Source organism: Giraffa tippelskirchi, chromosome 10, assembly GCF_054371585.1.
Source record: "Giraffa tippelskirchi isolate mGirTip1 chromosome 10, T2T-mGirTip1v1.2.pri, whole genome shotgun sequence".
Classification (NCBI taxonomy): Eukaryota; Metazoa; Chordata; class Mammalia; order Artiodactyla; family Giraffidae; genus Giraffa; species Giraffa tippelskirchi.
The window spans coordinates 56,896,472-56,919,500 of record NC_137284.1 but is presented as its reverse complement, the minus strand read 5'-3'; the positions used below and the strand labels follow the sequence as shown (position 1 = coordinate 56,919,500).

General features: G+C 39.7%; 1 long non-coding RNA gene across 1 annotated transcript; it reads right to left on the bottom strand.

The window, feature by feature from the left end:
* Window positions 1–1,582: 1,582 nt before the first annotated feature.
* LOC145522608 (uncharacterized) lies at window positions 1,583–22,250 on the bottom strand. The gene is made up of 2 exons (XR_014066059.1): window positions 20,120–22,250; window positions 1,583–7,675 (listed from the first exon to the last, which is right to left on the bottom strand). It is a non-coding gene; the product is annotated as an uncharacterized LOC145522608 (long non-coding RNA).
* Between the last annotated feature and the right edge of the window lie 779 nt (window positions 22,251–23,029).

Below are 23,029 nucleotides of genomic sequence, written 5' to 3'. Positions count from 1 at the left end.
CTGCATTCAAATGGGTATATCTTTCCTTTTCTTCTTTGCTTGTCACTTCTCTTCTTTTCACAGCTATTTGTAAGGCCTCCTCAGACAGCCATTTTGCTGTTTTGCATTTCTTTTCCATGGGGATGGTCTTGATTCCTATCTCCTGTACAGTGTCACAAACCTCCGTGCACAGTTCATCCGGCACTCTCTCTATCAGATCTAGTCCCTTACATCTATTTCTCATTTCCACTGTATAATCATGCTGGGAGAAATTTCAATAACCTCAGATATGCAGATCACCCCACTCTTATGGCAGAAAGTGAAGAAGAACTAAACAGCCTCTTGATGAAAGTGAAAGAGGAGAGTGAAAAAGTTGGCTTAAAGCTCAATGTTCGGAAAACTAAGATCATGGCATCTGGTCCCATCACTTCATGGCAAATAGATGGGGAAACAGTGGAAACAGTGTCAGACTTTATTTTTTTGGCTCCAAAATCACTGCTGATGGTGACTGCAGCCATGAAATTAAAAGACGCTTACTCCTTGGAAGGAAAGTTCTGACCAACCTAGACAACATATTAAAAAGCAGAGACATTACTTTGTCCACAAAGGTCCGTCTAGTCAAGGCTATGGTTTTTCCAGTGGTCATGTATGGGTGTGAGAGTTGGATGGTGAAGAAAGCTGAGCACTGCAGAATTGATGCTTTTGAACTGTGGTGTTGGAGAAGACTGTTGAGAGTCCCTTGGACTGCAGGGAGATCCAATCAATCCATCCTAAAGGAGATCAATCCTGGGTGTTTATTGGAAGGACTGATGTTGGAGCTGAAACTCCAATACTTTGGCCACCTCATGCGAAGAGTTGACTCATTGGAAAAGACCCTAATGCTGGGTAGGATTGGGGGCAGGAGGAGAAGGGGACGACAGAGGATGAGATGGTTGGATGGCATCACTGACTCGATGAACATTGGTTTGGGTAAACTCCGGGAGTTGGTGATGGACAGGGAGGCCTGGCGTGCTTCAATTCATGGGGTCGCAGAGTCAGACACGATTGAGCGACTGAACTGAACTGAACTGAATGGTCTAGTGGTTTTCCCTACTTCTTCAATTTAATTCTGAATTTGGCAATAAAGGAGTTCATGATCTGCGCCACAGTCAGCTCCTGGTCTTGTTTTTGCTGACTGTATAGAGCTTCTCCATCTTTGGCTGCAAAGAATATAATTAATCTGATTTCGGTGTTGGCCGTCTGGTGATGTCCATGTGTAGAGTCTTCTCTTGTGTTGTTGGAAGAGGGTGTTTGCTATGACCAGTGCATTCTCTTGGCAAAACTCTATTAGCCTTTGCCCTGCTTCATTCTGTACTCCAAGGCCAAGTTTCCCTGTTACTCCAGGTGTTTCTTGACTTCCTACTTTTGCATTCCAGTCCCCTATAATGAAAAGGACATTTTTTTGGATATTAGTCCTGGAAGGTCTTGTAGGTCTTCACAGAACCGTTCAACTTCAACTTCTTCAGCATTACTGGTTGGGGCATAGAGTTGGATTACCGTGATACTGAGTGGTTTGCCTTGGAAATGAACAGAGATCAGTCTGTAGGTTTTGAGACTGCATTCAGTTTATCTATTGAATCATCACAAAACCATCATACCTAAAAGATTAGTGATTTCTGCTTGATGTGCCTAAGTGTATTCATATTTTTCTTATCCTGCCTAGAATTTATGGCATTCTTAATTCTATATCTTGATGTATTTTTCAGTCTTGGAAAATAATCAGACATTTTCTCTTCAGACTTTTTTTCTGCCCTATTCTTTCTCTCCTTCTGCTCTCGGATTCCAGTTATATTGATGTTAGACCTTCTCACTGTATCACTTATGTCTCTGTCTTGTTTATAGCTAACTTATCCTAAAAAAAAACCCCACAGAAAAACCTGAGTCTTGGAGTTCCTCTGAAATGTATTTGGCAGCTTAATACACTGACATAATTTAAAATTTTTTCCACAATCCCCAGAAGTTTGTATGTACTGATTCTGGGCTTCCTAGCTTCAGGATGTTATAAACAGCCCGTATTATAGAAGGTCTGAAAAGAAGAACATGGATAAAAAAGGAGTTTCTTGATACCTAGAATAAAACCCCACCACCCAAGTTTTTGTTTTGGGAATACAGACATAGGAGGAGAGTAGCAATGGGAACATGAAGTCTGAGTGTTTGCTGAGAAGAACTAGGGGTACAGAACTGGCAAGAGTGGGATTAGCTTTTAGAGACTGGGGTAGGGTGCCAATCTAGGTGACAGCTTTATGAGTAGATGGAACCTGTATAATTTACACTTGAAATGAGATCTTCTGATGGGAAGTTGAGGTGGGACTTGTTGATACTATGGACAGGGAGCACTTATAATTGTCTTGGAAGTTGACTTAATAGATCCCTGACACAGTGAATGGTGTGGCCTGTCTTTGGACTGGTGGGCTTGAGCGTTCAACATCATGTGTGACCATCATGAGGTGAGGGTCAGAAAAAGAGATTTATCCTGTCCTCTGTGTTGCACTGGGGGTGTTGAGGGGGTGAAGGCAGTCTCTCAAATGTGAATTGGAATATCTTGATACCTCTGACTGCTAGGAGGCTAAGCTAGATTTTTTTCCTACATAGAACATATCCATTTATTGTAATCTAGCTTGCTCTTGAATATTGTAGAAGAAATTCATACCTTGTTTTGTCCCCAGATCTACTGTTATCATCCAGGTGTACTTTTGTCTTTGTCAGGTTAGTCTAAGTTAACAACAACAAAACAGATGTGGAAAGTAAATTCAGGAGAGCTCTTTTATTTCCTGACTTCCTTTGTTAACAGCTATAACCATCTTTAGGAACCTTCAAAAGGACACACAGGAACAAAGGAGAAAAGCTGAGACTGCTATTTTGCGGTGCAGTAGACTTAGGTAGAAGAGAGAAACCTTGATAGAAGCAACAGGTAGTAGCAATTGAAGGTGAATCAGACAGAATAATTCTCAGAAAGAAAAGCATGATGGTTCACAAGTTAGATCAGGAGTGTAGCCTGAAGTGTATGCTGGCAAGAGACTTCTGTCTAGCCTTAATCTATTAGACACTATCCTTCACCTTCACCCCTTGATCCCAGTCTCTGTCTTCACCTACCATATGTGATCCTTCTACTATGGTGGCTCCAAATAATAGTGGACAGCGTTGTTGTTGTTCAGTCACTAAGTTGTGTCCGACTCTTTGCTACCCCACGGACTGCAGCATGCTAGGCTTCCCTGTCCTTCACTATCTCCTGGAGTTTGCTCAAACTCATGTCCATTGAGTCAGTGATGCTATCCAACCATCTCATCCTCTGTTGCCCCTTCTCCTCCTGCCCTCAGTCTTTCCCAGCCAACATTGGTCTCTTGTATTCAGGGCAAGGAAATCCAACTCCCATTGCTCAACAGGGAGGGAGTCTGCCAGAAGAACTCAAGAGGGTGTTACTGGGAAGCTGTGTCACAGGCATAAAAACTTGGAGCTCTCAATGAATTTTCTTTTTTTAAAATTTTGTTATTTATTTATTTATGTTTGGCTTCACTGGGTCATCCTTGCTTTTGCATAGGCCTTCTCTAGTTGTGGCGAGCAGGGGCTACTCTTTCTCGCCTTGTAGGGCTTCTCATTGCAGTCACTTCTCTTGTTGCGGAGCACAGGTTCAGTAGTTGTGGTACTCAGACTTAGCTGCTCTGCTGCATGTGGGATCTTCCCAGACCAGGGATCGAACTCATGTCCCCTGCATTAGCAGGCAGGTTCCTACTTAGACTGTGCTACCAGGGACGTCCCAGTGAAATTTCTCGTAAAAACTCTCTGCACAGTTCTATGGTATTATTTAGCACAGGTGCATCTGGTACTATTAAACTATTAGCACAGCTATGTCGTGGGTTATACAGGATTCCTAAGAGACCTGACCAGTGAATATAACATTGTCTCTTAGGTAAAACAACCGGCAAAAGAACCTTTGGATACAGTCTGTAAGTTGGATTGGCCTGACTAGGTTAAAAGGCCCATCCTGCTCCCCAGCTTTAATGTCTGCCCCTGTGCAAAGAAGGTAAGGTCTTTTATACTGACAGATAAGCCACACACCCTGATTTTAAATAAAGATAAAGATTGGCTCCTTGTCAGAGAGCTTGTCTGATTTAGGACAGGCCATACTTAATGAAATATGGCATTAGATGGGCCTTTTAAACGAGGCAGTTTGTACAAATTTCTCTACCATTATCAGACCATCTGTGTTTACTTTTGTGTGAAAGTAAAAGTTTCAGTCTTATTTTGGATCAAAAATGGCATTTCTCATTGTGATAACGAGTGTGAATATCACTCAGTAAAAAGTAAATAAAAATGGGAGTTTTATTTTTTTATTGGTTGCCATTTTCCATGGAGAATGAATTAAATACATGGAGTCGAAAGAAACATAAAGAGAGGTGGTTGACCATTTCAGTCATGTTTTATGTAATACTTGTTTTTCTTTTACATGAATGTATTTTACCATCCATCAGGACAAATTAATGTGCCTTGGGCCTTTAAAAACTGTAAAAAAATAATTTTAATGGTTCCAATAACAGCTCCAGATGAATGCTGGAAAACAGATATTCCAGACTGTCAAATAGTGTATGTATTGCTTGGCTCTGTTGTAACTGCAAGTAAATGCTGCTTTTGTATGAAGTTTCCTTGACTGCCAGTGGAAGAACTGTAGCACATTTATTGCAAACAAAATTGGAATGGGAATGTGACATGTTACAACAGAATGGTACCTAATCCTTTCTCGCCAGTTGGACTGAATTAAAATAATAAATCATTAGGACAATAAAGCATTCTTGGTTATAAGAAGGTATAATTTAATTAAAGAGATTTTTTTAAAATGGCAGGTTCAGGGACTTCCCTGATGGTTCAGTGGCTAAGACTCCACATTCTCAATGCAGGGACCCTGAGTTCGATCCCTGGTTGGGAAACTGGATCCACAGACCACAACTGTAAAATCCTGCATGCTGCCACTAAGATCTGGTGCAGCCAAAAAAAAAAAAAAAAAAAAGGCAGGTTCTTACTTACATTGCTTATGATACAGAGATTTTATTTAAAAATATGGTTTCTTATCAGCTGGAGAAATAGACTTAGATCCCATGTAAAGTTATTTGTGTTAAATGGGAAAAAATAGCAGGCAAGCTTCAGAGGTGAATTGAACTATGGAATGAAAAGTGTTTACAACAAAGGCCAGTTCCTACCCTGTTTACTGCAAGTAAGGAGCTTCAGGATGTTGTCCTGTGTTTGAAAGGGGTGACTCATGCCATCATTTATCCCAGTTAATTGCTTGTGTTTGTGAAGATCACGGTATGTTGCAAAGCAGGGCTGAGTAATCCACGGTGACCTTTTGTGCTATCAAAGCTTTATCAATTAGAAGCCCCTTATTGTAAATTCAGAGAACACCCATTGAGTGCCATCAAAGAAAGATCTTGGCTGCTTAAGCAATCCAATTTTTTTTTTTTTCCTCCTTTTTTGGCTCTTTTTCCTTCAAACTGGATCCTCTCTCGGGTACTGTTTCCAAATCTGCAAAATGAAGCATATTGAAAATGTTTTCTAACTTTTAAGAAGTGTTGTGTTTTTCATAAGCAATAGTGATAATTTCAGAAAACTGGTGTTTTTTTTCCCTGCTACAATGCCTTTCTTCTTGAGGCCCCCAAACTGGCTGGCTGGCTAACTTCTGGTCACTTTCTTTTCCATCTGCTTCACTGTGTTGACACTTGGCCTGACAGATGTTTTGCAAACTTTGTTAAATGTTTCAAAATTGTAAATTAAAACCATTATTTTTACTATACTTTGCTTTTGGATCAGTCTTAAAATGTTTGTTCATTCTCATTCACTTATCTCCAGATATGATTTTTCATTTCTTATTTTCTTTCATGTTGTTACAGTTGCTGACATTGTTTAATGCCCTGCATCCCCAGCTTTTGACATTGTTGAATTCCCTCTTCTCATCCCTTGAAATTCTCTGCTCCAATGTATTTTATGACACTGCGTTGTCCTGGATCTTCTTTTATATACTTGTACTTCCTTTGTTTCTTTTCTTTCTCCTTCCTCTTTTTTCTCCTCCTCTTTTTTCTCCTTTTCTAAAATTGCGCTATCTTTTCTATATTTTTTAGTTTGGTTATTAACCAAGACTTAGCTTCCCCCCCCCCGCCCCACTCTCTTGGCACGCCCATATACTCTATTTCTCAAGTTCCAGATCTACATTTCCAACTGCTGTGGAACGTTGCTACCATTTCCATCAAGAACAAACTCCAAAATCAAACTCAAAATCTCCTTCTGCCCAGATTCAGAATTCCTAATGACTAACATAGTGTCTGACACATATTAGAGACTCAGATATCTGTTGAATTATTCAGTAACTTGGAAAGAGACATACTGGGGTAGGGGACTAACCTGTTTCTGGACATGGTCAGAGCTGAAGGTCAGGCTTGAAAACCCAAAACTTGTGGCCACAAGTCAAAATACAGTATCCAAAAGAGAGTAATTGACTCAGGTCCAATCTGGACTGTTGTCTAAGGGGTTTGCTCTGATAAATAAAAGGCAGTAGAAGTCTGTGGGACAATGGGATAATACTGTTACTTTTACTCATAAGGGATACTCATAGGGGATATGCAATTGGTAATGTCCTAAGTGTCCTACTTGAAAATGCATTGTTACTGGCCCTCAGTCAGTGTCTGGGGGAATAGACTGTGATATAAAAGAAAAATGGATAAATTGGACCATATCAAAATTGAAATCTTGCTTTTCAAAAGACCATTAAAAAAATGAAAAGGAAAGCCTTGGACTGGGAAAAAATATTTTCAAAACATATTTAATAAAGGACTTGAATCAGAATATATAGAGAAACTTACAACTCATTAATAAGATGTCAAAGAACCCAATGCAAAATGGGCAAAAGAAATCAATAGGTGCTTTACTAAAGAAGATATATAAATGGCAAGGAAATATGTGAAAAGACACTCAACATCCTCAGTCATTAGAGAAATGCAAATCAAAACCACTAGAATTTCAAAGTGGCAGTAGAATTTCAAAACCACGTGAAACCACTGTACACCTGCTTAAGAGGCTAAAATTTAAATGACTGATGATTCAAAGTGTTGACAAGAAGATAGAACAACTAGGACTGTCATATACTGGTGAAAATGCAAAATGAAAAACCACTTTGGAAAGCAACTTGACAGTTTCTTATAAAGTTAAACATATACTTATTGTAAGATCCAGAAAGCCTCCTTGGAGGTCTTTGCCTTGGGAAAATGAAAATAAATGTCCAGACAAAGGCTTGTAGGTAAATATTAGTAGCAGCTTTATTTCTAATAACTCCAAACTGGAAACAAGCATTTTGGAAAAAACAAGTGAATGGATAAGCAAACTGGTGCAATTATGTAATGGAATGCTATATGGCAATTTAAAAAAAATTTAAAAAGATGAGTGTGGAGAGGTAGACTGGGCAAGATAAGGATTTTTAAAGTCATGTTAAGTTTAGACTTCATCCTAAGAGTGACTGACAGGTTTTAAGCCCTTTTTATCATGTGATGTTAAGAGCTGATTCATTGGAAAAGACCCTGGTGCTGTGAAGGATTGAAAGCAAAAGGAGAAGAGGGCAGCAGAGGATGAGATGGTTGGATGGCATCACTAACTCAGTGGACATGAGTTTGAGCAAACTCTGGGAAATAGTGAAGGACCAGGGAATCCTGGCGTGCTGCAGTCCATGGGATTGCAAGGAGTCATGCATGACTTAATGACTGAACAACAGCAACAAATCATGTGATGTGATTTCTAATGTATGTCTGTGGCTGCTGTGTGGAGAATGGGTTGAATGGAAAGATCTTTACCAAGAGGGCGTCAGATGATAGTGCTGTGAGTTAGGGGAGTTACTGGAGGAAATAGAGAGAGATGAGTGGATTTCAGAAATATTTGGGAAGTAGAATTTCTTGTGGGAATTGATAAGGCAGGAGGAATTGAGAACAGCTTCTAAGTTTCTGGTTTGGGTAACCGGGTGTACGGTGGTACCCTTCACAGAGAAAGAGTAAAGGAGCAAGAAAAGCTTATGGGCAAAGTGATGACTTTAGTTTTATACATGCTGCTTTTGAGGTGCCTGAGAGGCATTCATATTGTGTTTAGAGACAGTTGGATATATCAGTCTGTTGCTTAGAAAACAGGTCTAGGCTGCAGAAACATGTCAGTTCCATGCAGGTAGTAGTTGAAACCATGCAATTCAACTGATCACTGATGAGTAGGATGAGGAAAGAAGAGGCCTATAGCAAAACCCTGAGAAATTCTTATGCTCTGTGGAGAGGTAGGAGGAAAATTAGAAGAGTATTATTTTATGGAAGCCACTAGAAGAGGTGAATAATCAACAATATCAAATGGAATTATGTCATTGAAGAATATGATTTTTATTCTTAGTTAATACATGTGGAATATTTGCGAGGTGCTCTTACAGTAAAAGATGAATCACTGTTACACAATTAAAAAGAAAAGTTAACGTTTGATATCTTGTAAAAAAGGCAGCACTTTTTTTTTGTTGTTGTTAACATTTTCAATACAGATGGAAGAACTCAGAGTTTTCTATTATTTTGTTTTGTTTTTTCCCCTGCTTGGGCTTTCCTCCTTCATTAGAGACTTTAAAAGCACTAAACATTAAAGAACTTACAGAAATCCACTTATATGCATTATGGGTGGAGAAGCTTGTACTAGATATTCCCTTATTTACAAACCTCTGAGCAAGAACATACTTTTTGTAATGTTTGTTTAATAAATACTATCCACCTTAATTCCCCCTTTCCCTTTGGTCTTTTTCATGCCTGAATGGGTGTGACTAGCTTGAAGAGATCAATGGGAAAAGGTTTTTGATCCCCCTCTTTAAGCAAGAAGTGTTTGTCAAGTGGGCAAGAGGATCTGTCAGTGATGGATAGAGAAGTTTTTAACTGAAATACCAGTTGTTTTCAAATTGATCTTATTGCCATGGTCAGCTTTAGTTGTTCGTGGCAGGATGCTGAAATGAATGTCTACACCCCCCCCAGATGCCATCTTTCCCTTTCCTTTTTTCTAGTTGCCTTTTCCCAAAAATGGAAGAAAAAGAAAGCTTTTGAAAAGCTAGAATTTTACTTTAGAGTGATAAGTAGGAGAGTATTTTTAACGAATTGAAGATCACAGTTACAAGAACTCAGCCTGGAAAATGGCTGTAGGCGCTTACTAAATCATCGTTCCAATCAGTGGCAGTTTCTCTTGTTACTCTGGGAGGGGAGGAGGACTTCCAGGCTATGTGTCCCAGTCATCAATTTATGACTTTCAGCTCCACATACCTGTCTGGGATAACGGACTGGACTCTAAGCATTTCTCTGTCACAGCGAGCACAGTGTTAAGCTTTGTCAATAGAGGTTGCTGGAGGGACACTGCCTGAAGGTGAGGGCTTCTCTCCCTGTTTCATCTGCTACATTTTGCTTTTCCTTGCTCCTGCTTTGGGGTCTGTGAGTGGTGTGTGTGTGTGTATATGTGTGTGTGTGTGTGTGTGTGTCTGTGTCTGTGTGTCTGTGTGTATAGTGGGGGGCATCTACTGATGCTCTACCTGAGATGTGCCCCAGAATGGGCAATCCATTGGTGACTTCACAGATCTGTCCTAAACCTTGCTTCAGCCCTCCCAGGGTGACATTGGTATACCCCAAGTCTCATGCTGGAAGAAGGCGATGGCACCCCACTCCAGTACTCTTGCCTGGAAAATCCCATGGACGGAGGAGCCTGGTGGGCTGTAGTCCATGGGGTCGTGAAGAGTCGGATACGACTGAGCAACTTCACTTTCACTTTTCACTTTCATGCATTGGAGAAGGAAATGGCAACCCACTCCAGTATTCTTGCCTGGAGAATCCCAGGGATGGGGAGCCTGGTGGGAGGCCGTCTATGGGGTCGCACAGAGTCGGACACGACTGAAGCGACTTAGCAGCAGCAGCAGCATGCTGGAAAGTGGCACCCTGATTTCTTCTTCGTGTGTGCCCACCAACCTTGCTTGCTTGCGCTCAGAAGGTTCCCTGTAATGGTCCTGCCATGGACACCATGTGCTCCAGGCTTCATACTAGTAGTAGTGCTCCGATTCCTTCTGTGTGTTCACTCAAAAGCTTCTGTTCGCCGACTCCCTAGAGGGTCATCTCTTGCTCTCCTGTTACTGTGGACCAACTCTTGCCATCAGACCAGGAAACATCACTATGCAGTGGGCTGCAACCGTAGCTTCTTCAATGGGATCTTTACACACACCTTGAGGAGGAGGCCATCCATCCACCCAAATTTCTTCTTCCTTGTTTACTGTTCAAGGCATGTGCCTTCCTCTATCACAGTTAAATAGTTTTCTAAAGCTAAGCTTCTGCAGATTACTGTGTGGTTTCTGTCTCCTGAGTGCACCCAAAATGATGCACTCTCTTGCCTTTAATCTATTATGTATACATCTGCCAGATTACTCTTCTTGTACCTCACCTCTGATTTAAAACACAAACCAAAAAAAGACACCCCCACCTCAGCCCAAAACAACAGTGATCCTTGAGTGATTTGGCATTGTCTGGCATTCAAGACCCTCCATGATCTGGTCCCTGCTTGCCTTTTCAGTCTTATTTTCTACTCTACCTAAAATAACCAAGGCAAGCAGCACTGTTCAGTATAAAAAGTCTAGTCCTAGGTTTGACTTCTAGCTCTATCACTTATCACTAAGCACACAAGGCCTTGCCCTTCGGCTCCTCTGAATTTCAGTTTGCTCATCTGGAAAATGGGAATACTAACAGTTTGTCTGCTTACACCACAGGGTTGTTGTGAAGTTCAATTAAATAATGTATGTGGAAACTAGGAATTCTAAGATTCTGTCTAACTGTAACATGTGGCCATACATGTAGTGTTTTTTTTTCTTTTCTTTTTTAAAGAGGTGCTCCCATGTGAAAAATAATTGCTGTCAATCATTTGTCTAGTATTTCTGGATGGGTTAAGGGGTTTATCTCTTTCTAGAACTCAAAATTATGTCTTATTTTTCTATTTCATGATTTAGCTTGTTTCAAGATGAGTGAAGTAAGACGTTAAAAATATCTCAATTGTTTCTCTTTTCTTTGCCATCAGAAACACAAAATACAATGGCTTTAAAATTTGGGGGTAGGGTAGAACATTTATCTCTTTTGTTATCTCTTTGGTCCTGAGGCTGTCCGTTCATTACTTGGGTAGACAGATCATTTCATACATATGTGTGAATTCATTAAAGTAGTACTCCTCTACCATATACTTTGGTTGTACATATGCTAAAATATACACAAAAGTGAAAGTGTGGAAATGTTAGTCACTCAGTTGTGTCCGACTCTGCGACCACATGGACTGTAGCCCACAAGGCTCTTCTGTCCATGAAATTTCCCAGGCAAGAATACTGGGTTGACATTCTCTTCTCCAGGGGATCTTCCCCACCCAGGGATCGAATCTGTGTCTCCTGTATTGCAGGGAGATTCTTTACTGTCTGAGCCACCAGGGCTTGGTAAACTGTAAAATAGAAGTAAATGAATTATTTTTAGAAAATAAACCAGAAATGGAGAAGCTCCTAAGTTGGGGAGAAATTCAGCCTATTCAAAATTCAGATCCCTTTGGAGAGGTATTCCTCTTCCATGAGAATGTGATAAAGTATTGTTAGGCCTTAAGCCTGTGCTACAAGATGAGAGACCCAGCTGTTTGTGTAGAAAGAGGAAGGTTTCTCTAGTTGCTTATGGATTGGACTCATCTTTGTTGGGCATCAGGCCAGCCTATGAATGTTTTCATAAGCAGGTGGTTCTTCTGAATTCCTCATTATCTTGGTTGGATATATAATGCTGGAGGAAAAAAGTCTATTCCCAGAGAACTCAAAACATGAATATAAAAGACATTTAAAAACTGTTTAAAAAAAAACTTCCTTAGGGAGGAAATACAAGGTTCCTTCTTTTGTAGACTGAAAAGAAAGGTGAGTTCAACAGAGTTATGAAGAGAAGTAGCCATTCCAGTCTTGCTTAGACAAAACCTGTATTATCTAACCTTTCTATAGTTCTTTGTATTTTCCAAAGACCTTTACAAATGCATTTTTCCCTCATGTAACCATCCTCCGATCAAAGCAGGTTAGCATTCATCTTTCCATTTTCTAGATGGGAAAAAAGAGTTCCAGAGAAGTGAAGTCACCTTCATAGATACTAGGGTGAGTCAAAGGTAGAATGGGCTTTTGAACCTTTGACACAGAGTTTTTGGCTTAATTACTCTGCAACATGTTGTTTCCTGTCTTGACTAAAGCTCTACAAATTGGTTAAAAAGAATCCCTAATCTAAGAAGCCAAGTCTGGAATTCTAAGTAGAGGATACTCTGTGGGAAGGCTTTTGGTTTTATTAAAATGGTGATTCCTTTGGGCCACCCTCTGCTTAGAGGGCTGTGGAGAAGAGCTGACGTGGTTCATAGACTTTGGAGAAGGAAGTCCTAGACTTCAAAGGAGGTGCTCCTTCAGGTCTCCTGGGGATTGCGGTTGTACCTCTTTATAGAAGAAATCTGAAAGTGATGTTTGTAGGATTGACATCTGAGAAAGTGGTTTAGCTCAGCCATTGAGATTTGTGTTTAGCTCTTAGGCACCCAGTCAGCTTTCCATGTGTTTGAATTATTTTTTTTCCCAGAGGAGAACCCAGTCAGTCTCCAATTCCTGAAATTCTAATTTAGAATATATATTTCTTTGCAATGTGAATCAACTTAAGATTTGATGTCTGATCAAATCACTAGATCACCGACTAGTACTTTGCCAAATACCCAATAGGCATTTCAATAAATATTTATTAATAATATTAATCACGAGAACGATCTTTTTCAACATTTATGTTTGAAATATGTGCTTTACCAATACTGCAACAGGGAAAACTTTCACGATAATTACATTTTGCACTTATATTCAGTGATTTATTTCCTAGAACCTCAATATATGATTTTTTTTTTACTCACTCTTAAGGTTATTGGCAAATGTTAGTCCTATAGTATAGATGAGGAATGTGAAAAGGAAATAGAAGTGATTTGCTAAAACACTCACAGAAGATTGAAGTGAAGTAGGGAATGAAAATTTAGGTCTTTGTCCCCAAATTTCACTAAAAATAGTCTAGTAATACTTCTGGGAACTAAACTAATGGTCAAGAAATGGTAGTGGAGCATGGTGAGTTTGGGCTTCCCTGGAGGCTCAGCTGGTAAAGATTCCTCCTGCAATGCAGGAGACCCTTGTTCCATTCCTGGGTTGGAAAGATCCCCTGGAGAAGGACATGGCAGCCCAGTCTAGTATTCTTGCCTGGAGAATCCCAGGGACGGCGGAGCCTGATGGGCTGCCGTCTATGGGGTCGCACAGAGTTGGACATGGCTGAAGCGACTTAGCAGCAGCAGCAGCACAGCCAATGCAGTTTGTCAGGGGTAGATTGGAGCTTTGCATCATGCAGGAATCCAAGCCTTTTTTGGCGGATTGTTCTGATATCTTCTAAGGTCTTTCAGCCTTGTAACCAAGTGGGGAGAGAGTGTGGAGAAGTTCCTCAGGCTCTTTTTTTGTAATTAATTAATTTGACTGCACCAGATTTTAGTTGCGGCACTCAGTATCTTTAGTTGCGACACTCAGTATCTTTAGTTGCGAGATGTGGGATCTGGTTCCCTGACCAGGGGTTAAACCCAGGCCCACTCCTTGGGAGTGCAGAGTCTCAGCTACTGGATCATTAGGGAAGTCTCTGCCGATGCTCTTAATTATCTCACTGGAGGTGATGCACGTCATTTCCTTCCCTACATTCCACCAGTGAGAATTAGTCACAAAATCCTATCTCACTGGAGGTGATGCACGTCATTTCCTTCCCTACATTCCACCAGTGAGAATTAGTCACAAAATCCTATGGAGCTGCAAAGCATCTGAGAACTGTGGTCTGATACTTTATCAAGAAAGAAAAGAATACAGCCAGACTATTCTAGATTATGCATATCAAAGATATATACTAGGGAGTAGGAAATGCTTAGATAGAGAGACTCACATACTATAGATATTAATATTTCCCAACTTATATTTATCTCTTACAGTCACTGAGGGCAGCTACCTTTGCGTTTGACGGCACTTCAATAAGAAATGTATTTTACATGATGATATGATACCAGCACATATATACCAATGTGAAAATTTCGTACGTGTTGTTAAGGATACAATAATTACTTTTACTATATATGGTGCACTCTGGTATTTTCTGTACTGTTTTCTACTCTGTTCTATTTTGTTTCTGTAGTCTTGCCTGCCTCAGCCCAAGGCTTGTCTGTAGTCTTGGGAGGCTCCATTCCATCTCAGCAGTCTCTGCACCTGAGGGGAGACTTTCAAGGGGAGTTTGAGTCTGGGTTTCCTGTTGTTCAGTTGTTCAGTCACTCAGTCATATCTGACTCTTTGTGACCCCATGGACTGCAGTGCGCCAGGCCTTCCTGTCCCTCACTATCTCTCAGAGTTTGCCCAAGTTCATGACCATTGAATTAGTGATGTCATCCAACCGTCTCATCCTCTGTCATCTTCTCTTCCTGCCTTCAATCTTTCCCAGCATCAGGGTCTTTTCCTGACATGTAGGTTATTCTTGCTGCGGTCCTTTGGGCACCCAAAGGCTTGCCATTATCACTTGTGTGCTTTCTTCCTCTCCTATAGTGAGAGTTGTCAAATACAGGCATACATTGTTCTGTTGCTCTTCACTTTATTGCACTTGGAAGTTATTTTGTTTTTTAACAAAATGAAGGTTTGTGGCAACCCTGCATTGTGCAAGTCTATCAGTGTTGTTTTTCCAACAGCATTTGTTCACTTCATGTTTCGATGTCTCGTTTTGGTAAGATTTCAGTATTTCAAAGTTTTTCACCATTATTGTATTTGTTATAGTGATCTGTGATCAGTGATCTTTGATGTTCTATTGTAGTTGTTCTTGGGTGCCATGAACCATGCCCATATTAGGCAATGAATTGCCTTAATTGATAAATGTGTGTTCTTACTTCTCCATTGACCAGCTGATTCCTTTTCTCTTTCTCTCTCCCTGAGCCTCCCTATTCCCTGAGACACAATAATATTTAAATTAGGCCAATTAATAATGTTACAATGGCTTCTAAGTGTGCAAGTGAAAGGAGTCACATGTCTCTCACTTTAAGTCAAAAGCTAGAAATGATTAAACTTAGTGAGGAAGGCATATGGAAAACTGAGATAGACTGAAAACTAGATCTCTTGTGTCAAACAGCCAAGCTGTTAATGTGAAGGAAATGTTCTTGAAAGCAATTAAATTTGCTACTCCAGTGAACACACAAAGGATAAGAAAGTAAAACAGCCTTATTGTTGATATGGAGAAAGTTTTAATGTTCTGGATAGCAGATCAAACCAGGCACAACTTTCCCTTAAGCTAAAGCCTAATCCAGAGCAAGGCCCTAACTCTCAGTTCTATGAAGGCTGAAAGAGGTGAGGAAGCTGCAGAAAAAAAGTTAGAAGTTAGCAAGTGTTGGTTCATAAGGTTTAAGGAAAAAAGCCATCTCCATAACATAAAAATACAAAGTGAAGCAGCAAGAGCTGATGTAGAAGATGTAGCAAGTTATTTAGAAGATCTAGCTGAGATAATTAATGAAGGTGACTGCGCTAAACAACAGATATTCAATGTAGATGGAACAGCCTTCTATTGGAAGAAATGCATTCTAGGACTTACATAGTTAGAGAGGAGAAGTCAATGTCTGACACCAGAGCTTCAAAGGATAGGCTGACTCTTGTTTAGGGGATCATGCAGGTAATGACTTGAAGTTGAAGCTCATTTCTCATTCCAAAGATCCTATGGCTCTTCAGGATTATGCTCTATCTACTCTGCCTGTGCTCTTGTAAATGCAACAGTGAAGCTTAGTTGACAGTGCATCTGTTTACAACATGATTTACTGAATATTTTAAGCCCACTGTTGAGACAAAAATGCTTAGGAAAAAAGATTCCTTTCAAAATATCACTGCTCATTGACAATGCACGTTGTCTCCCATGAGCTCTGATGGAGATGCACAGGAGATTAATGTTGTTTTCTTGCCTGCTAACACAACATCCATTCTCCAGCCCATGGGTCAAGGAGTAATTTCAGCAGTCTTTTTATGAAGAAACACATCTCATAAGGTTATAGCTGCCATAGAGAGTGATTCCTCTAATGGATCTGGGCAAAGTAAATCAAAAACCTTCTGGAAATGATTCATTATTCTAGATGTCATTAAGAAGCTTTGTGATTCATGGGAAGAGGTAAAATTTCAACATTAACGGTTGCTTGCAAGAAGTTGAATCCAACCCTCATGGATGACTTTGGGGAGGGGTGGGTTCAAGACTTCGGTGGAGGAAGAAACTGCAGATGTGGTGGAAATAGAAAGAGAACTAAAATTTAAAGTGAAGCCTGAAGATATGACTGAATTGCTGTAATCTCATAATAAAACTTTAATGTATGAGAAGTTGCTTATTATGAATGTGTAAAGCAGGTGGCTTCTTGAAATGGAATCTACTGGTGATGATACTGTGAAAACTGTTGAAATAACAAGAAAAGCTTTGGAATATTATATAAACTTAGTTGATAAAGTGGCAGCAGGGCTGAAGCGGATTGACTCCAATTTTGAAAGAAGTCCTGTTGTGGGTAAAGTGCTGTCAAACAGCGTCACATGCTGCAGAGGAAAATCATTCATGAAAGGAAGAATCTTATTTTAAGAAATTTCCAGAGTCACCCCAACCTTTAGCAACCACCACCCTGATCAGTAAGTAGCCATCAACATCCAGGCAAGACCCCTCCACCAGGAAGAAGATATGACTCACTGAAGTTTCACATGATAGTTAGCATTTTTAAGCAATAAATTATTTTAAATTAAGGTGTGTACATTACTCTTTTAGACATGATACTATTACACCCTTAATAGACTACAGTATATCTTTCATATACACTGGGAAATAAATTCTGTGTGACTCACTTTATTGTGGTGGTCTGTAACAGGTACTGTAAGGCATGTTATAAATTTAGTTAGAATTTAAGTTTTCTGGGGTCTTTTATCTGTTTTTAAAAATGAATGTTTTCTGGTTTCAGCTTATATATTTACCAAAGGACTTTCTGAACATAGCCCCTTCCCAAACTAGCTGCTGCTAAGTTGCTTTAGTCGTGTCCGACTCTGTGCGACCCCATAGACAGCAGCCCACCAGGCTCCTATGTCCATGGGATTTTCCAGGCAAGAGTACTGGAGTGGGGTGCCAGAGCCTTGGCTAATTCAAGTGCCATCTAGTGGCCAAACTAGTTTTTAACTAGTTTTTATTAAAAAAAAGCATCTGCCTACAATGTGGGAGACCTGGGTTTGATCCCTGGGCCAGGAAGATCCTCTGGAGAAGGAAATAGCAACCCACTCCAGTACTTTTGCTTGGAAAATCCCGTGGACCGAGGAGCCTGGTAGGCTACAGTTCACAGGGTCGCAAAGAGTCGGACACGACTGAGCGACTTCACTTTCACTTTGAGTTAAAATGCTAGAGAAATTGACTTTCACCATACCAGCTTAAAAGGACTAGGTCTAGGACATGAATATTACAAGTTACTGTAAATTGTGCTGGGACTGGTCCAAGCTATGCTGAAGTTACTGCGGGATCAATATTTCTGATTTCTCCATCTCTGAAGCAGGCAGCTGGGATAGGAGGACTTGAACCACAAAGTCACTGTGCTATGTATTTCCTGAGGGCATTTATCAAGGGGTCATAGAGTATTTGGTATTCATTTATTCATTTTTCAATCATTCATTCAGCATCAAATATTATACACACACACACACACAGCTAGGTTCAAGGTACTGTGTTAGAGAATAAAAGATTAACCAGACTGGGTGTTTTATTCTTTTAAAGGCTTGTTGTTCAATAGGAAAGATATACATCCATGACTTCAATGAAACTAGTTTTGTAAGATTTAGAATGGTGAATCTGACATGGTGCTAAGCTTAAAGAACACATGGACAGCAGAGGATGTAGGAAACTTCCAGCACTGCTCTAGGCTCAGTCTTGGGGGAGATAAGACATGCACTCACAGAACAGGAAGTGATATCGGATGGCAACTGAACTGAGTGGGTCTATCTGCAAGTGCTACCAGGAGACAGAAGGCTGCCTCTCTCAGCTCATCGCTCCCTGCCTCCCCTACGGAGCTTTGCACGTTTTGGAATCAGTAAACAATGGTTAGTACAGAAAGTAAAAATGAAATGAAAGTTGCTCAGTTGTGTTCAATTCTTTGTGACCCCCATGGACTCTATTCTCCAGGCCAGAATACTGGAGTGGGTAGCTGTTCCTTTCTCCAGGGGATCTTTCCAACCCAGTGGTCGAACCCAGGTCTCCTGCATTGCAGGTGGATTTTATTCCAGCTGAGCCACCAGGGAGGTGTTTTTCACATCTATGGTTATCAACTGCAAAATAGCTTTACAAAAACAAATAAATAAGTTGAGCCTATCACTGTAGTTGGCATTTAAGTCAGCTAATTTGTCTTAAAACTTTTATATAGATTTAAACTAGCTTATGTAATTAATACATCCCAATGAAAATTTTCTAGTGGATATTTTGTGGTTAATTTTGTTGATGACAAAAAGAGACCACAAAAAAAGAACACGAAGAAAAGTTGTATTTGAATTTGGCTTTGGTGTAATCTCTAGTAATCTCCCAAGTCCCATCTCTTCAGCAGCATTAAATTCTGTAGTGTTTTCCAACTCCATCCTCCACCATTTTCCTCCTTCGTGGTCATGAGTGATTAATTTTACTGACTTAATCTCAAACTGATATTTTTATAGTAAATCCTTTCGAACATTCAGAGACAGATTTGAGGTTTAAATTTGGGGAGTTTTTCAGTGCTCAGGTGGATTGTTGTTCTGAGTGCCGAGATGGGAGAGGGAACTTAAAAAGTGATTTATAAAGCAGGTGATATACATGACTTTCATATTACTTACTAAAGTCTGCAAGGTGAAAATTGATCTTGTTTTTTTTTTCCTTAAGAAAAATTCCAAAATCACTACTTAGTTAAAATTTCTAACTCAGCACCCCAGATTGTAATGTATTGGTATACATCTACATGATTTAATTCTGTCTTTAAAAATAGATAATAAGAAAACACTTCTGAGTGATTTGTGCTACAATAAAATTTGGTTTAATATATTGATAAAATATTAATTAAAATTAATATTAATTGATAAAATATTAATAAAAGTTAATATTAATTTTTTGCATTGCTTAGACATGCCAATAACTTTTGACATGGAGGCAACCTTTAGTTACTTAAAACGTACTTTTGTAGTGAGATGAGTAGTATTAGTTAATATGAACAGGTCTTATGCAAATCTCATGGGCCTAATATAATTTTTGTGAGTCTTATGATTAGAGAAGAAGCTTTGAGTTACAAGTCATTGTTTCTGAGATAACTGCTGAGAAAGAACTACAGCTACTCCTTTTTTCTGGGCAAAGGAGACTGCTCACAGATGCTCCTGCTGGACACAGCATTGGTCACAGCAACTCTACTCTGGCAGTGAATATTATTTTCATGATTCTCTGACTTTTCTTTTTTGCCAATCAAATATAAATTTGGATATAAGTGTTCTTTGTTACTGATTACAGAGGCAACAACCTGACAGCTTTAGAGTCAGTTAGATAGAGGATAGACTAGCAAGCAATAAGTGAGGTTTAGACTTAACTTCCATTAGTGAAGATGCTCCATCCATTCATTCACTCATTTACTCATTCATTTTTCCAACAAATATTTATTAAGTACCCACTATGAGATGGTGCCTTTGAACCATGGTGCTGGAGGCACCACATCGAAAGAATTGATGTCTACAAACTCTAGTGTTGGGGAAGACTCCTGAAAGTCCCATGGACAGCAAGGAGATCAAACCAGTCAATCTTAAGCGAAATCAACTCTGAATACTCATTAGAAGGACTGATGCTGAAGTTGAAGCTCCAGTATTTTGGTCATCTGATGTGAGCAACTGACCCTTTGGAAAAGCCCCTGATGCTGGGAAAGATTGAGGGCAGAAGGAGAAGGGAGTGACAGAGGATAAGACAGTTGGATGGTATCACTGATGTATTGAATATGAACTTGGGCAAACTCTGGGAGATGGTGAGAGACAGGAAAGCCTGTCGTGCTGGAGTCCGTGGGGTCACAGAGTCGGACACGATAGGGCGACTGAACAACAACAACAGTATGAGATGGTGAAGGACAAGGAAGCCTGGCCATGGGGTTGCAAAGAATTGGACGCGACTTAGCGACTGAACAATAACAACAATGTACCAGGTACTGTTCTAGGGGCTGGGGTTTCAGCAGTGCACAAAATAGGCCACCATCTTGGCCCATAGGCTCAAACTTACATTCTAGTGAATGGATATAGACAAAGAACTAAACAAATAATTAAAACATATAGTATGCAAATGCTAATAAGTTGTATGGAGAAAAATGAAACATGAATGGGGTAAGGGAGTTCCAGGATGAAGAAAGGGAATTCCACTCTAAATCAAATGGTCAGAGAAGACTTCACTGAGAACAAAGACAAAGGAAGCAAAGGAGTGAGCCATGTAAACATATTTGAGAGAAGAGCATTCTAGGCAGAAGAAACAACAAATGTTATGGCCCTGGGGTAGGAGAGTGCTTGATTGTGTCAACTGAACAGCAAGGAGGCTGATAAGGTGGGAATAGTAATGGAGTGGAGAAGATAGGGGCTGAAGTCAGAGAGGTAATGGGGCCAGATCATATAGGGCTTTGGGAGTCACTGTAAGGACTTGGCTGTTTTCTGTGAGGGAGAAGGGGAAGCACTGGAGGGTTATGAGCAGAGATAGCACTATTTGATTTGTTTTAAAAGAATCATTATGACTGATTTGCATTGTTGCATGGCAGAAACCAATACAACATTATTGTAATTATTACTCAATTAAAAAAAGAAAAAAAAGAATCACTATGACTTCTTCACTGAAATAGGAAGCAAGGTCATCAGCTGAGAGTGTGGAGAAAGGAGACGGAGCTGGTAGAGATTATGATGCAGCGCTTAGGAGAGTGGGACAATGATTTAATGGGGGAAATTATGTGAGTACCAGGCAGCATGGAAGGCCCACTTAGGATTATTGGTCATAATTTAAAGTGAGATCAGTCAGCTGTGTGGAGCAGGTAGAGTAGGATTTAATGAGGGCTGAGGTTTTGCCAAGTGACTTAGAGAAGGAAGGGTGGGAAAAGAGAGTCGAGTGTCACTCGGGAATGATTTAGTGATCGGCTCTGGAGTTGAAGCTGAGTAAGTAGAGAAGAGAGTCCATGAGGGGCAGGGACAGTGAAGAGGTGGTAGGTTCCATGGACTAGAGGTGTCATGTTGGGTGTGGGACAGAGTGAGCTGGTCAGAGAGTGATATGCTTGAAGTTAAGATCGTGGTAGAAAACTGGCTTCATTTAGGGTGTGGTAAGAAAATTATCTTTCTCAAATGAAGTATAAAAATGCCACAGACAAATGTTCATTATATTTGAATCCCTTTGAATCATGCCATTCTTTCTAGAATCCCCCCCACCCCATATTTGAGTTTTTAGAATACCAGCAGAAGATAGTATAGCAGAAGTCCAGTGGCTGACTTAGAGGATTAGGTACTCAGTTTGTAGATTTCACTAAGAAAGAAAAATTATGACCTAGCAGAATCAATTTTCCCAAGATTATTTGCTTTATCCTAACTTAAAAAAAAGGTAAAAGAAACAGCAACAACAAAAATAAACAGCGCTGAGATCAAGAACAAAATATTCCTTGTTCAGTTGGAAATATTCAGCAAACAGATGAAAATCACATTTACATTTTCCATTGTCCCAAGCACTAGCTGCAGAATAGGAAAACACTTGTGAATGATAGCACAGTAATGGTTATAGTAAAACAAAAACTGAAGGATTACCCAATAAATACTTATTATTGGAATGCACATCTTATTTACAAAAGCATGCTGTTTTTGTGTTGACTTTTGAAGAGAGAATGTTAGACTCTAAGCACATAAAACTTGAAAGAAATATAAATATAAATTATTTAGAGCTTCTTAAGTACAGATTAAAATGCCAACATTTGGAATTTCATAACTTATAAGTTAGGCTGCTTGAGTCAAAATTGCATCAGGATGTGTAAGGATCCCCTAAGTTAAATTGGAGTGAGGATTTGAAAACATCTGCTTTTTATGTTGTTGTTACTTTCCAGAAGCCTTTCTAGGTATAGATACTGTTAAAAAAAAAAAAGAGATGCTTAAAGCTCTGTGGGTGATTAAATATCAAGGATAATTAGCTATGCAATTATTTTGAAGAAGTAAATTGAAAGTGACTTACATACAAATTTAAAAAAAAAGGGTAAGCCCACAAGAAATACAGGTTTTGTTGTTTTATCTTTATGCCCCGTTGCTTTGCCTCAATGCAGTATTAAGTATTACTATTAACAGTGAAGTATGTTATTTTTAAGATAAATTAAAGTCATATTGTCAAAATTACAGATCTTGGTGTCCTGGGTTCCCCCTCACCTTTGCTTAAATGCTGGAGGGATTTACATGGCTTTCGTTTTCAATCTACATATCAGTCTTTGGGCTTAGAGCTTTATCAAGTTAAGAGTACAAGGTGCTTTGTAAAGAGCTGATGTAGGTCCTCACAAAGTGAAGTAACCAACCCATTAATTGAAAATATTTGTCTAAGCAAAAGTCAGGAAGGAGAAGGTTTGTTACTAAAAATCCAATCTTAGCTACATTTGGAAACAAGAGTAGGAAATGGCAACCCACTCCAGTATTCTTGATTCCATGGACAGAGAGCCTGGTGTCTGCAGTCCATGGAGGTGCAGAGAGTCAGACATGACTGAGGGACTGAGCAGCACAAGCGCAGTAAGCCAGCCACCCAGTAACACGAAAGCCCCTTCAATGTTTAAAAGCACCACAATCTTTCCATTAGTGTATGATTTAAAAAGCTGGATAAAAATAATCCTACAGTTGCGAATGTGTATGATATCACAACTAGTTAAATCAATTACT